A 12,352-nucleotide genomic window follows, 5' to 3' on the forward strand; every position below is an offset into this window, starting at 1 on the left:
TCAAATCTCAAAGACCTGGAGGAGTTGGCCCAAGAAGAATGGTCTAAAATTCATTCAAAAGCATTGTAAGAAACTCATTTAGGGATACCGAAAGCAGTTGTTTGCAGTTATTTTATGTAGAGGTTGTGATACCAAGTATTAGTGTAGAGTTTTGTGTAAAATGATAATGATTAATATATTTTTTTCATTCTCTTTTGTGTTTTTTCATTGCAAGCAAAATAAATGAAGATATTACTACCAAAGCGTTTTCTGGGAGAAACTGAGCATTATCTGCACGGTGCCAATACTTTTGGCCAGCAGTGTAAATTTCCATTAGTTAACCAATGGTCAAACACAAAGCTCAATAAAACAGCCTTTTTCTGTCTGATGCCTGAATTTACATTTAATTTGTTAACTTCCAATAATGGCAATAATGGCCGTCCAATCCAATTTCACTGCGGGGCTGGCAGCAATCGATTGCTGCAGCTTACTATAGTACTACTAAGTAATAATATGTTAATTTCATGTACTGTAAAAGAAACTCAGTGTATGTCATAAAATCGATTATAAACAATGCTTTCTAAATTATTCTCTATATCATGCAGGAATATTTTATGAAGTAATTATTCATAGACATGATGTGGAATATTTGTGGAATAATCAGTTTGAGCATGTATTTGTAAGGTACACATGCACACACCCACGCCTCTACACACACAGCAGTGTCATGTGTTCACTCTCTGATGTGCGTGTTTTTCCAGGCACTGTTACAAGCTTTAACACTCCCCCAACAACCTTACCTATAATAAATCTGATCAAAATTTATGTGCCTGTCTGCATTGAATTAATAAAATCTGGGAACTCTCTGGTTGTGTGTGTGTTTAAACTCCATCTGCTGTAAAGTTTATTTGCACTTAGCAGCCAAACCAATCACTGCCACGAAATGAACTTGCTATACAGATGTAGACTATCAGACAACTACTTTGTTGTAAAAAAAAAATAAATAAATAAATGAATAAATAAATAGAATAAATAAATTCTGTCAAACAGTTTTTGTCCACAAAGCGACCAAAAATGACTTGAAATCAAAAGGAAGTGACCTGGAAATGCGCCAAAATCAACAGGAAGCGACCGATGAACAGGATGTGACCTAAAAAAAATCCCCTTGTAATTAACATGAAATGATACAAAATGTACAGAAAGTGATAAGGGAATGCTCCAAAATCATCCGAAAGTGATGCATTACCAACAGAAAGTGACCAACGAACTGGAAGTGACCCCGGAAATGCCCTTAAAATCAACAGGAAATGATCCCAAATGTACAGAAAATGATCCCAGAATGCCCCAGAATATATAGGAAGTGACATGTAAGTACCCTAAAATTAACAAAGAAGTGACCAAAAATGCACACAATGCCTGTTATTGACGACAGACATGCAATTCATCGGGAGGGGCGAATGAACGAACGTCAGCAATGCCATCCAATGAGTTCACAAGGAAGTGACGTAAAAATGGATCAAAATAAACTTTAACTGAATGAAATTGTACAGGAAGTGACCTATGCGAGAACAAAGCATCCCTATACAATTTCTCCGGAATTTGCATTTTCTTGTTTAAATGTATTCTTGTACTGCCTTAACTCATTGGTTGCCATTGACAGCGCTAGACGTAATTCATTTGGTCATCCAAATAGATTGGATGTCTGCTACTGGTAAACTCGTTTCAGTTAACAGGATGAAAAGGGCCACATGATTGGACATCTATGATTGTCAATGGCACTGAAATATTTAAAACTAACGAATGCTTCCTAAAATTGAGCAGTGCTGTATGGGAATTTTTCCCCAGCCACACCAAACTTACACAACCACGCCATCATGGACTTTTATTAAGTCAATCCTTGTCCTTTTATCATTTTGAATCTACACTCATTGTCATAAAATCCTCCTTTGTGGTCACTTTGCCATTAGAATAAGTGAAAGTGGATTGATGACTGCCAATTTCTACAGCCAAGAAAATCTATTTATATTCTAGAAGAAATGTGTTTTGCTCCCATTGCAGTCATTTGCGCTCAGATGGTGAAGGACTGAAGCAAGGGCATGCACTAGCTGCAATGAGGAGACTCTTTTATGATTGTATTTTAGGATCTTAGCTTTCCCTAGGATTGCGCTCTTCTGAACGGAGATGTCGGCCGTTACATGAATGAGTGGTTAGCACATCCACTTCACAGTTCTTTGATTGTTGATAAAATCACAGCTCCAGCTCCCTGCGTGGAGTTTGCATGTTCTCTCCTTGCCTGCATGGGTTTTCTCCAGGTACTCCGGTTTCCTCCCACATCCCCGCCTAAAAACCAATGGTAGGCTGATTGAACACTCCAAATTGCCCGTTGTGTGTGCATGAATGGTTGTCTCTATGGCTGGGTTCAAACCGCAGGTCTTGATGCACAATGCCGATTTTTCTTCAGATCTGTTTTTTCGTGTGCCCGTTCAGACTCCCTTTTTCCATTGAGCCCGTTCATGTATTACGCCTGCGCACTAACTCGCAGTCCGACACGCACTGAGCAATACTGACCCACAAGCATCAAAACAAATGGCTACAGATGCTGGCTTTACATCACTGTAGCGTATTCATATTTTGATTTCAAAAGAGAAGACACAAATAACAGACATAAATATTCCCCGTTAAGTCTTATAGTGGTATGAAAAAGTAACTGAACCTTTTGGAATTTCTCACATTTCTGCATAAAATCACTATCAAATGTGTTCTGATCTTTGTCAAAATCACACAGATGTAAAAACAGTGTCTGCTTTAACTCAAACATCCCAAACATTTATTCTTTTCATATTTTAATGTGGATAGCCTGCAAACAATGACAGAAGGAGGAAAAATAAGTAAGTGAACCCTCTGCCTAAGGACACTTAATTGAAACCAATTTTTATTATCTCTGTGCACACATCAACTATATGTAAAACTATGGCCAAGAATGGTGTTCATGGGAGGACTCCACAGAGGAAGCCACTGCTGTCTAAAAAAATGTATAGTTGCTCATTCAATGTTTGCAAAAAAGCACTTGGATACTCCACAGAAGTTTTGGCAAAATATTTTGTGGACTGATGAAACCAAAGTTGAATTGTTTGGGAGAAACATACGTCATGTGTGGCAGAAAAAATGGAACAGCTCACCAACATCAACACCTCATCCCTAGCGTGAAGCATGGTGGAGGGAGCATCTCAATTTGGGCTGTTTTCTGCCTCAGGGCCTGGACAATTTGCAATCATTAATGGAAGAAAGAATTTAAAAGTTTATCAGGATGTTTTGCAGGAAAACCTGAGGCCGTCTGTCAGACAGTTGAAGCTAAAAAGGGGATGGATGCTGCAACAAGGCAATGTTCCAAAACACAGAAGTAAATCAACTTCAGAATGGTTCCAGAAGAACAAAATACACGTTCTGGAGTGGTCAAGTCAAAGTCCAGACTTGAACCCCATTGAGATGCTGTGGCATGACCTAAAGACAGCGATTCATCCCAGACATCCCAGGAATCTGACTAAACGACAGCGGTTTTGGAGAGAGGAATGGGCCAAGATTAGCCCTGATCGATGTGCCAGACTGATCTGCAGCTACAGGAAGCGTCTGGTTAAATAAATGAATAAATAAATGTTTGTGTGGTTTTAGTCAAAGCAGACAGTTTTTTCATCTTTGTGATTTTGAAAAAGATCCGCTCACGTTTGATGGTGATTTTATGCAGAAATGTGAGAAATTCCAAAAAGTTCAGATACTTTTTCATACCACTGTATATTCAAAGTTTATATGGATTGATAGTAAAACAGTGCGTACATGACACATACGGTCAGTTTGGCTCAGTTATGTAAGCAATATGAAATATTGTTCATTTAGTGCACAGAAAGAAAACCGAGCATTCTCAGGCTTATCCTTTTTTTCATTATATTTTTTTATGACCGTGGTCAAGCCTGCCTCCTCCCTAAAAGCCGAGTTCAAGCTAGGCGCTAACGCTAATGCACAGCTCCATTGCTGACGTCCTCCCTGTCTCTCTCGCTCTTTGCTGACATAATTGCTGAACACAGTAAAGTCCGATTTGGGAGACTTGAGAGTTCAGACTGCAGCCACATTCTGGAAAAATGTAGCCTGGATCGGATTTGAACCACATACGAATGTGACCTAGATCGGATTTGAAATGGTCCACTTCAATGCGACTTGTCCAGTTCAGACGCCAAGTTAATGCCTCGCTCATGTCGGAAAAACACGAAAAAAATCGGATTTATGAGCCTAGCTTATGTGCCCTGTGACTGACTGGCAACTAGTTCCTCATGCTCTTTGCTAGGTGGGATAGGCTCCAGCACCCCCGTGACCCTCGTGAGGATAAGCGGTTCAGAAGATGAATGAATGAAAAAAAAAGTAATCCAATCTTCCAAATCAGAGGAGTAAAAACCCAAAGCTCAAAGAGATCCATCTTTTCATCCCCATCATTTTGTGTGGCCCACGATAGTAAATTATGGACATCGACCTTCTGTTTTTCGTGAAGAAGAAAAAAAAAAAAAAATAAATAAAAATAAAAAAAAAGAAGAAGAACATTTGAAATATTAAAAAGTAAATATTTACAGTTTTGTTGCTGTTTTTTTAAATGTTTTTTTTTTAACAAAAAGTAAAATATTTTAAAAAAATTAAAAAGGCAACTATTTATTTAATTTTCTTTATTTAAAATTACCAAAATAAGAAAATATTTTATTTTATGAGGCACAAAAATTAGAATTGGGATAATTATTAGATCTCTAAACAAAGTGACGTGGGATATTAAAGTCACTTTGGCTAAAACAGATTGACACACATTGATGAAAATTGGCATTAGTCTGAGCTTTGCTAAGCTTGTTCTGTAGCGATTAAAGGGAAAAAAAACAAGACTGCACAAACAACAAATACATATCAAGACACCACAAAAAGAGGGACAACAAAAAAACATCTTGCAGGCCGCAATATGCCCCCGTGCCACAATTGTAAGACCCTTATATTAGACACAGAGATAGTACACATTCTGTATCTTTAAGGCTTAGGTCAAAATAACAGTGGTATAACTTAAAATGCTTCATAATGCATGTGATTGATATAAGATCTTCATTGTACACAACACATTTTTTGCTACTTTGTGAGAATAAATCATGAGCAATGCTGCAGGGCTGAACGCATGCATGTTTGTGCCCAATTTTGCACACGACTGATAATAATGATAATGTCCAGGGAATGAACTGCCATTTTAAATACACATGAAGCAGCAAAAAAGACAGATTGCAGTGGCAAAGCTTGAGGCTTTGCTTTGAGAATAAAGAATGGAGTTATTTTCAATACACTTGACTGGATGAGAGTTCAGATGAAGGATTGTGGTGATAAACCACATGGACGCGTAATGTATGCACATAATTCTTTGAAATAGAGTCACTTTATAAACAAGAGAAAATGTGGAAGTTGGCCTATTGAATTCCTGCTATTGGAGCCATTCCATCTACTAGTGCCCGCGGATTCATTTTGTCTAAGATAGCTGCAACATTTAGCATGCTATTTTGATATAATTTCAGCAATCTTGTCTTGTCACCTGCAGGCAAACACTTGACGCGGTGGCAGATTTTGTTGACAGGTACACTAATGGCTATTCTCTGCCTCAGCTTTTCTCTATTATGTGGATATGTTTGAATGGTTTACCAGTTGAAGCACTTAAATTGAATTTTGAGTCGATGCTCATTAAAAATGAGTTCTTATCATTACTGTTGTGGAACAGTTTGCCTTGAGGGATTGTCAAACCAGTCCTCTTAAAAATATTTAATGTTTAAATAATCTAAATCTATAAAAAAAAGAACAACTATGTTTTCCCATTTTATAGTTTGTGAAAAACTAAAAAACCGAAAAACAAATTCAAAATTGTTTACCACTGACTCATTGGCAGCCATGGACAGTGCTAGATGTCCAATCGATTGGTTTATTCGCTTCTCCCAGTCAAAATGAATTCGACTTCTATCGTTGTCAATGGCAAGCAATGATTTAAGAGGCTCAAAAAGGATTTGAACAATATTCAGCTAAAAACAATTTCAAATGTTTCATTGACAATCAAGAATTGTCGATTTATTTTTATAGCCCTGTTGCTATCAAAATACTTGCAATTTCACAATGTTAGGTTTTGTGTTGGTTCCCTCCTAGTGTGTCCTTGTAATTGCCATTGATTTCACCTGGTGTACCGCTCCTCGTGTATCCTCCAATCTGCGTCCACCTGTGTCACCCATCTGTTCCTCATTGTCTTGTTACCCTTTGTCTGCGTGTGTATATAAGCACCCAGTTTCTTTTCAGTCCTTGTTGCGTCATTGTCAATGTCAGTGCCCATGTGCTTGTCAATGTCAGTCTCCGTCAATGTCTATGTCAACGCTACTTTCAAGTCCTGTCCAAGCCCTCGTGTTCGTCTCAGTAAGTTTTTGATATCCAGCCTTTGTTAGTGACCGGAGTTTCGTTTGCTGCATTTTTTGGGATCTCCACATTATTTGTTGATACTTTGTTTTTGCTAGCCTTAATTAAATCGTTTTTGCATCGTCTACCTGCCTCGTCTCCCTTTCCCTGCATTTGGGTCCACACACCGCCTGCCTGCACCGCACTACCTGACACACAACATATTGAAAAAAGATAAGAATCTGGAAATTTGGGATACAGTATTCAAGGAAGAAACTGGAAGTCGATTCAGATAATTTGCTTTTGAGGGCGATGCAAAACTAAGGCTAGGTCAATGCACAAATGTGATTTTTTTGTTTTTCCGACTCAAATGAGGTATTACCATTTACAATTTAACTCGCCGATCTGAACAGGAAAAGTCGCATAGAAGTGGACCATTTCAAATCCGATCTGGGCCACATGTTTCAAGAATGTGGCTGCGGTCTGATCTTTCAAGTCTCCCAAATCGGAATTCATGCAGCACTCATGTCAGCAAAGAGGGAGAGAGGCAGGTAAGAAGGCATTGATGGAGCTGTACATTAGCGTTAGCGCCTGGCTTGAACTTGGCTTTTAAGCAGGAGGCGGTTTTGACAACAGTCATAAGAAGAAAAAAAGAAAAAAAAAAAAAGCCTGAGAATCAGAGTTGTCAGCAATACGTTACCAAGAAACACGTTACTGTGATTACTTTGTTTCAGTAACGAGTAATCTAACGTGTTCATTTTACCAAAACAGTAATCTCATTAAAGTTCCTAAGTGTCTGTGCGTTACTATTTTGTTATTGCCTCATAATGTATGTAGAATGAAGAATATTGTAGTCATGTACGAAGAGCATTTTGAATAGAAAAATGCTAGAAAGATTCCCAGTACATGTTCGTTTCCATGGTAACTGCTCACAGCTACTTCCTGTTTTTGTCTTGAGTCACACGTGTGTTTTGGGACTGAGAAAGGCGTTGGCCAGGCTGCCAGCGCGGGTGCCCATTCGAACAGAGTGTTAAGATGTGCGAGGGAATGTTGACTTGTGTACATCCATGAATGAACGTGAGTACTTTTCCTTCATTCTGGAGGGTATCAGCAATAGGTTGTACGCCCTACATGCGCGGCCGTTTCGTAGCTTTGCCGTTGCAACAACGGGCAGTCATCGCTCCAAGTTTGCAAGCATTGTTTACATCATATTCGTGTTGTGCATTTATGCCGTGTGGTGACATGTTCTTTTAGCATTTTTGGGATGTGCTGTTAGCCTGATTGAGTGTAAAGTGCTTAGTTGCTGCCACGTTTTGTGGCCAAATTGACCGCGTATGTGTACGGCGTACTTCCGGGTTGGACGTGCGCATTCGTGCCCACCCCCACCTTTGTGTTTATTGTACTGTGCAATTTATTTGTGTATTGTTGATTATTGTGCAGTCAATTTGCATTGTTTTGCATTGGCACTGATATGCTGTTTACCCTAACCCAAAATTCAGAATTTTTGACATTAAGCTTAATCTTCGAGTTTGCGGGGTTTAATTAGTCGGTGGAGTTGATTTCAACAAATTCCATGCAGTTTGTCAGTTATTTGTTAGTTTCAGGGCTCCAGAGTGGCCTAGCTAGCGTGAGTCAATGGTGGTTGAAATCAGCTCTATCGACTAAACCTCCGCTATCTCAAACATTAAGCCTAAAGTGTAAAATTCTGATCTTCCCCTTTAAATTTAATTATCGGAAGGTCAATTACTGTACATGCGATGACATTTTTCTGTTGTCATTCTTATGTTGAGGCGGCAAAGGGAGAAACATTTGTAAAGTAACTGATAAATTACTTTTAAAGTAACTTAGTTATTTGATAAAGTAATCAGTAAAGTAACAAGATTACTTTTTTGAGGAGTAATCAGTAATTAAATGTAAGTAATCTGTAACAACATTGCTTTGAATGCTCGGTTTTCTTTCTTCCTAACCCTGACATAATGAATGACACAAGCCAGCATGTGAAGTTATTTGTTTTGATGCTTCTGCGCATGTGGGTCAGTTTGTTCAGCACGTGTCGGACTATGAGTTCGTGTGGATGCATAATACATGAATGGACTCAATGGGAAAAGGCAATCTGAACAGCTAAGCCAAAAACACAGATATGAAGAAAAATCGGAATTGTGCACCAAGATCTGCATTCTGCACCTAGCCTAAGTGTCAGGCAAAATTTATCCCCCCAGTAAATTTGACACCTTTCCACTTGGTAAAGGTGTCAATAGACACAAATTAGGATTATGGTGCATTCAGTGTTCCAAAAACAGTAAATTATTGTATTGAAATTCGGAAAATATACATACAGTTTAGACATTTTGAGTCTGCAAAATAATTTATTAAACCTACAACATATGATCACGTCTTTACATGTATACACAACGTAAGGATAAATATTCATCTGTATTTTCCATGTTAACAAACATTTTAAATGAACCATTTAGAGACTTTTATTTTCCCGTGTACACTCATCACATAAAAATACAGCATCATTTTAATTTACACTGAGTCATCTTTGTGTAGCACTAGATCTTTTTGAAGCTGAATTCTTCTTGATTGTGTTACATGAATCTCGTAATTTGAAAAGGAATGATCAAATTGTCCCTGGCTGTGTGGCTTGCATGAATGCACCATTGATGGAAGTGACCGACAACACCTTGCTACTCTGGTGGAAGCAGATTTAGGTTATCAATAAGTCAGAGCATTTCTAACTCGGTCATTGCTACTACCTGCTGAAAGTGTACACAAAAGTCACGGAAGACATCAGCAAAGTACAACAAAAGAGACAAATACGCAAGCGACATACGAGGACGACGAGAACAATAACAAAATAAAAAACCCTTCTCTGAACAGGATAAGAGGGATTAACTTAAACTACACTAACTAAAAACATGTTCTGAAACGGACGCCAAATAATGTGAAATTTAATTGAAGAGTGTATGTGTACAATATACTACAAACCATCCTTTTTTTCTGTGTCTTTTTTACATCATTAACCAAGTGTCCTGCGGCCTAATTGATAGCCAGTTTGGATCAATAATGACCAGTGCTGACAAACAACCCTGCAGGAGAAACAATCTTTTCCTGTCTCAGCTAATGTGCAGTGGCAGACGGGTCGAAGGTAAGCAAAGTATCATTGACAAACGGAAGTACAGTAACAAGACTCTGTCTGACATTTATAATGTATCATATCTGACTTTGAAATAATAACAACTGAGTGTAACAAAGCAGTTCATACTCATGGTAAAAAAGAGCCAGGATGAAATTACCAATGAATCATTTGTCTGTGATCACGAAGAGGTTCTGTGCGTCATCACTACTTTTCTGGATAACTCTATTATTCTTTCATCTTTTTTATTTCTTTTGACCCACAATTTAAATTTCAGCCCAGACTTTGATGTTGCTTTCATCCTTTTCGAAACTACTTTGTTAACCTTAGCAATTTGAAACAAAATGTCAGTCTGTCATGTGGAGGTTGGCTCCAATATTGTAGTGCTACCACATTCTCTCGTGAAATGAGCATTAGTATCATTACTATATCACATGACTGAATATGGAAAATAAAACTTTCAAAAATAGAATACATACTTCTTTTACAGAAGAGCTTTCTGACTAAATATAATTTCATGTCTACTTGTTTTACTGCAGTTCTCACATCTGCTGATGTCTAATATATTGAGAGCATTGTAAATACAGGTAAACTCCCATTGGCTATAATTTGTACATTTAGTATTGCCTGTACATCATGGATACTAAAAATATTATTGCTCTACTCGAAAAAGTACTCTATGTAAATTCCACAGAACAAGTTGACATTCCGTACTGAACTAAAGAACTTGCAAGTTTAAAGAAAAAAATGGAAAAAGAATCAATGGAACAGTTTAGAATCACAAAGGCACTATGCTGCATGAATCATTAACTGACAAGCAGATGGACAAATGACCATAAACATGAGGTTCCACTTTTCTCCTCTTTAACATTTGACATTCTAGTTTCCTGTACTGTTTTTTCATTAGGAAACTGACGAAACAATATTCCGGTATCTACTGTAATTGTGCCCAAGACTTCGGCACAGTACTCTATTTTCCAGTGACTCTTAATGGACATACGGTACTAATAAAAAACATCAAAGTTCCAGGACTGACATCACATTAGATATCTCTTTTGAAGTCATCAAGATAAGATTTTAATTAGATTTGAATTAATTTCCTTAATTTATGCACTTGCCTAGCCTTACCTGCCATGCTTATATTATAAATTGTTATGAAAAAGTATCTGAACCTTTTGGAATTTCTCACATTTCTGCATAAAATCCCCATAAAATGTGATCTGATCTTTGTCAAAATCACACAAATGAAAAAACTGTGTGCTTTAACTATAACCACCCAGACATTTATAGATTTTCATATTTTAATGAGGATAGTATGCAAACAACGACAGAAGGGAGAAAAATAAGTAACTGAACCATCACATTTAATATTTTGTGGTCCCCCCCTTTGGCAGGAATAACTTCAACCAGACGCTTCCTGTAGCTGCAGATCAGTCTGGCACATCGATCAGGACTAATCTTTGCCCATTCGTCTCTACAAAACTGCTGTAGTTCAGTCAGATTCCTGGGATATCTGGCATGAATCGCTGTCTTTAGGACACACAGCATCTCAATGGGGTTCAAGTCTGGACTTTGACTTGGCCACCCCAAAACGTGTATTTTGTTCTTCTGAAACCATTCTGAAGTCTGTTTACGTCTGTGTTTTTGATCATTGTCTAGTTGCAGCATCCATCCTCATTTTAGCTTCAACTGTCTGACAGATGGCCTCAGGTTTTCCTGCAAAACATCCCGATAAACTTTTGAATTCGTTCTTCCATTGACCAAGTTGTCCAGGACCTGAGGAAGCAAAACATCCCCAAATCATGATGCTCCCTCCACCATGCTTCACGGTGGGAATGATGTGTTGATGTTGGTGAGATTAGCCATTTTTCCTCCACACATGATGTTGTGTGTTACAATTCAACTTTGGTTTCATCAGTCCACAAAATATTTTGCCAAAAATTCTGTGGAGTGGTCAAATGCCATTTTTCGAACATTAAACGAGCAATATTATTTTTTTTAGACAGTAGTGGCTTCCTTCGTGGAGTCCTCCCATGAACACCATTCTTGGCCATAGTTTTACATATAATAATTGATGTGTGCACAGAGATATTGCACTGTGCCAGTGATTTCTGTAAGTCTTTAGCAGACACTCTGGGGTTCTTGTTTTTTTTTAACCTCTCTGAGTATTCTGCGCTGAACTATTGGCGTCATCTTTGGTGGACTGCCACTCCTTGGGAGAGAAGCAGCAGTGACAAACTCTCCATTTGTAGACAACTTCTCTGACTGTCGATTGATGAACATTTAGATTTTTAGAGATGCTTTTGTATCCTTTCCCAGCTTTATACAAATCAACAATCCCAGATCGCAGGTCTTCAGACAGCTGTTTTGACCGAGCCATGTAGCACTTCAGACAATGCTTCTCATCAAGAAAATTCTTACCAGGTGTGTGTTTCATTGTGGGCAGGGCAGCTTCAAACCACTCATTAGTGATTGGGCACACACCTGACTTATATTGTTTGGTAAAAATTGGTTTCAATTGCTCTTTAAGTCTCCTTGGGTAGTGGGTTCACTTACTTATTTTCCCCTCCTCTGTTATTGTTTGCATGCTATCCTCATTAAAATATGAAAACCTATAAATGTTTGGGTGGTTTTAGTTAAAGCAGACCTTATTTTTACATGCGTGTGATTTTTACAAAGATCAGATCACACTTGATGGCGATTTTATACAGAAATGTGAGAAATTCCAAAAGGATCAGATACTTTTTCATACCACTGTATGCACCTTTTGAATGGATTTTCTACTTTTTGGGGGGA

Source organism: Corythoichthys intestinalis, chromosome 12 (genome assembly GCF_030265065.1).
Source record: "Corythoichthys intestinalis isolate RoL2023-P3 chromosome 12, ASM3026506v1, whole genome shotgun sequence".
Lineage (NCBI taxonomy): Eukaryota > Metazoa > Chordata > Actinopteri > Syngnathiformes > Syngnathidae > Corythoichthys > Corythoichthys intestinalis.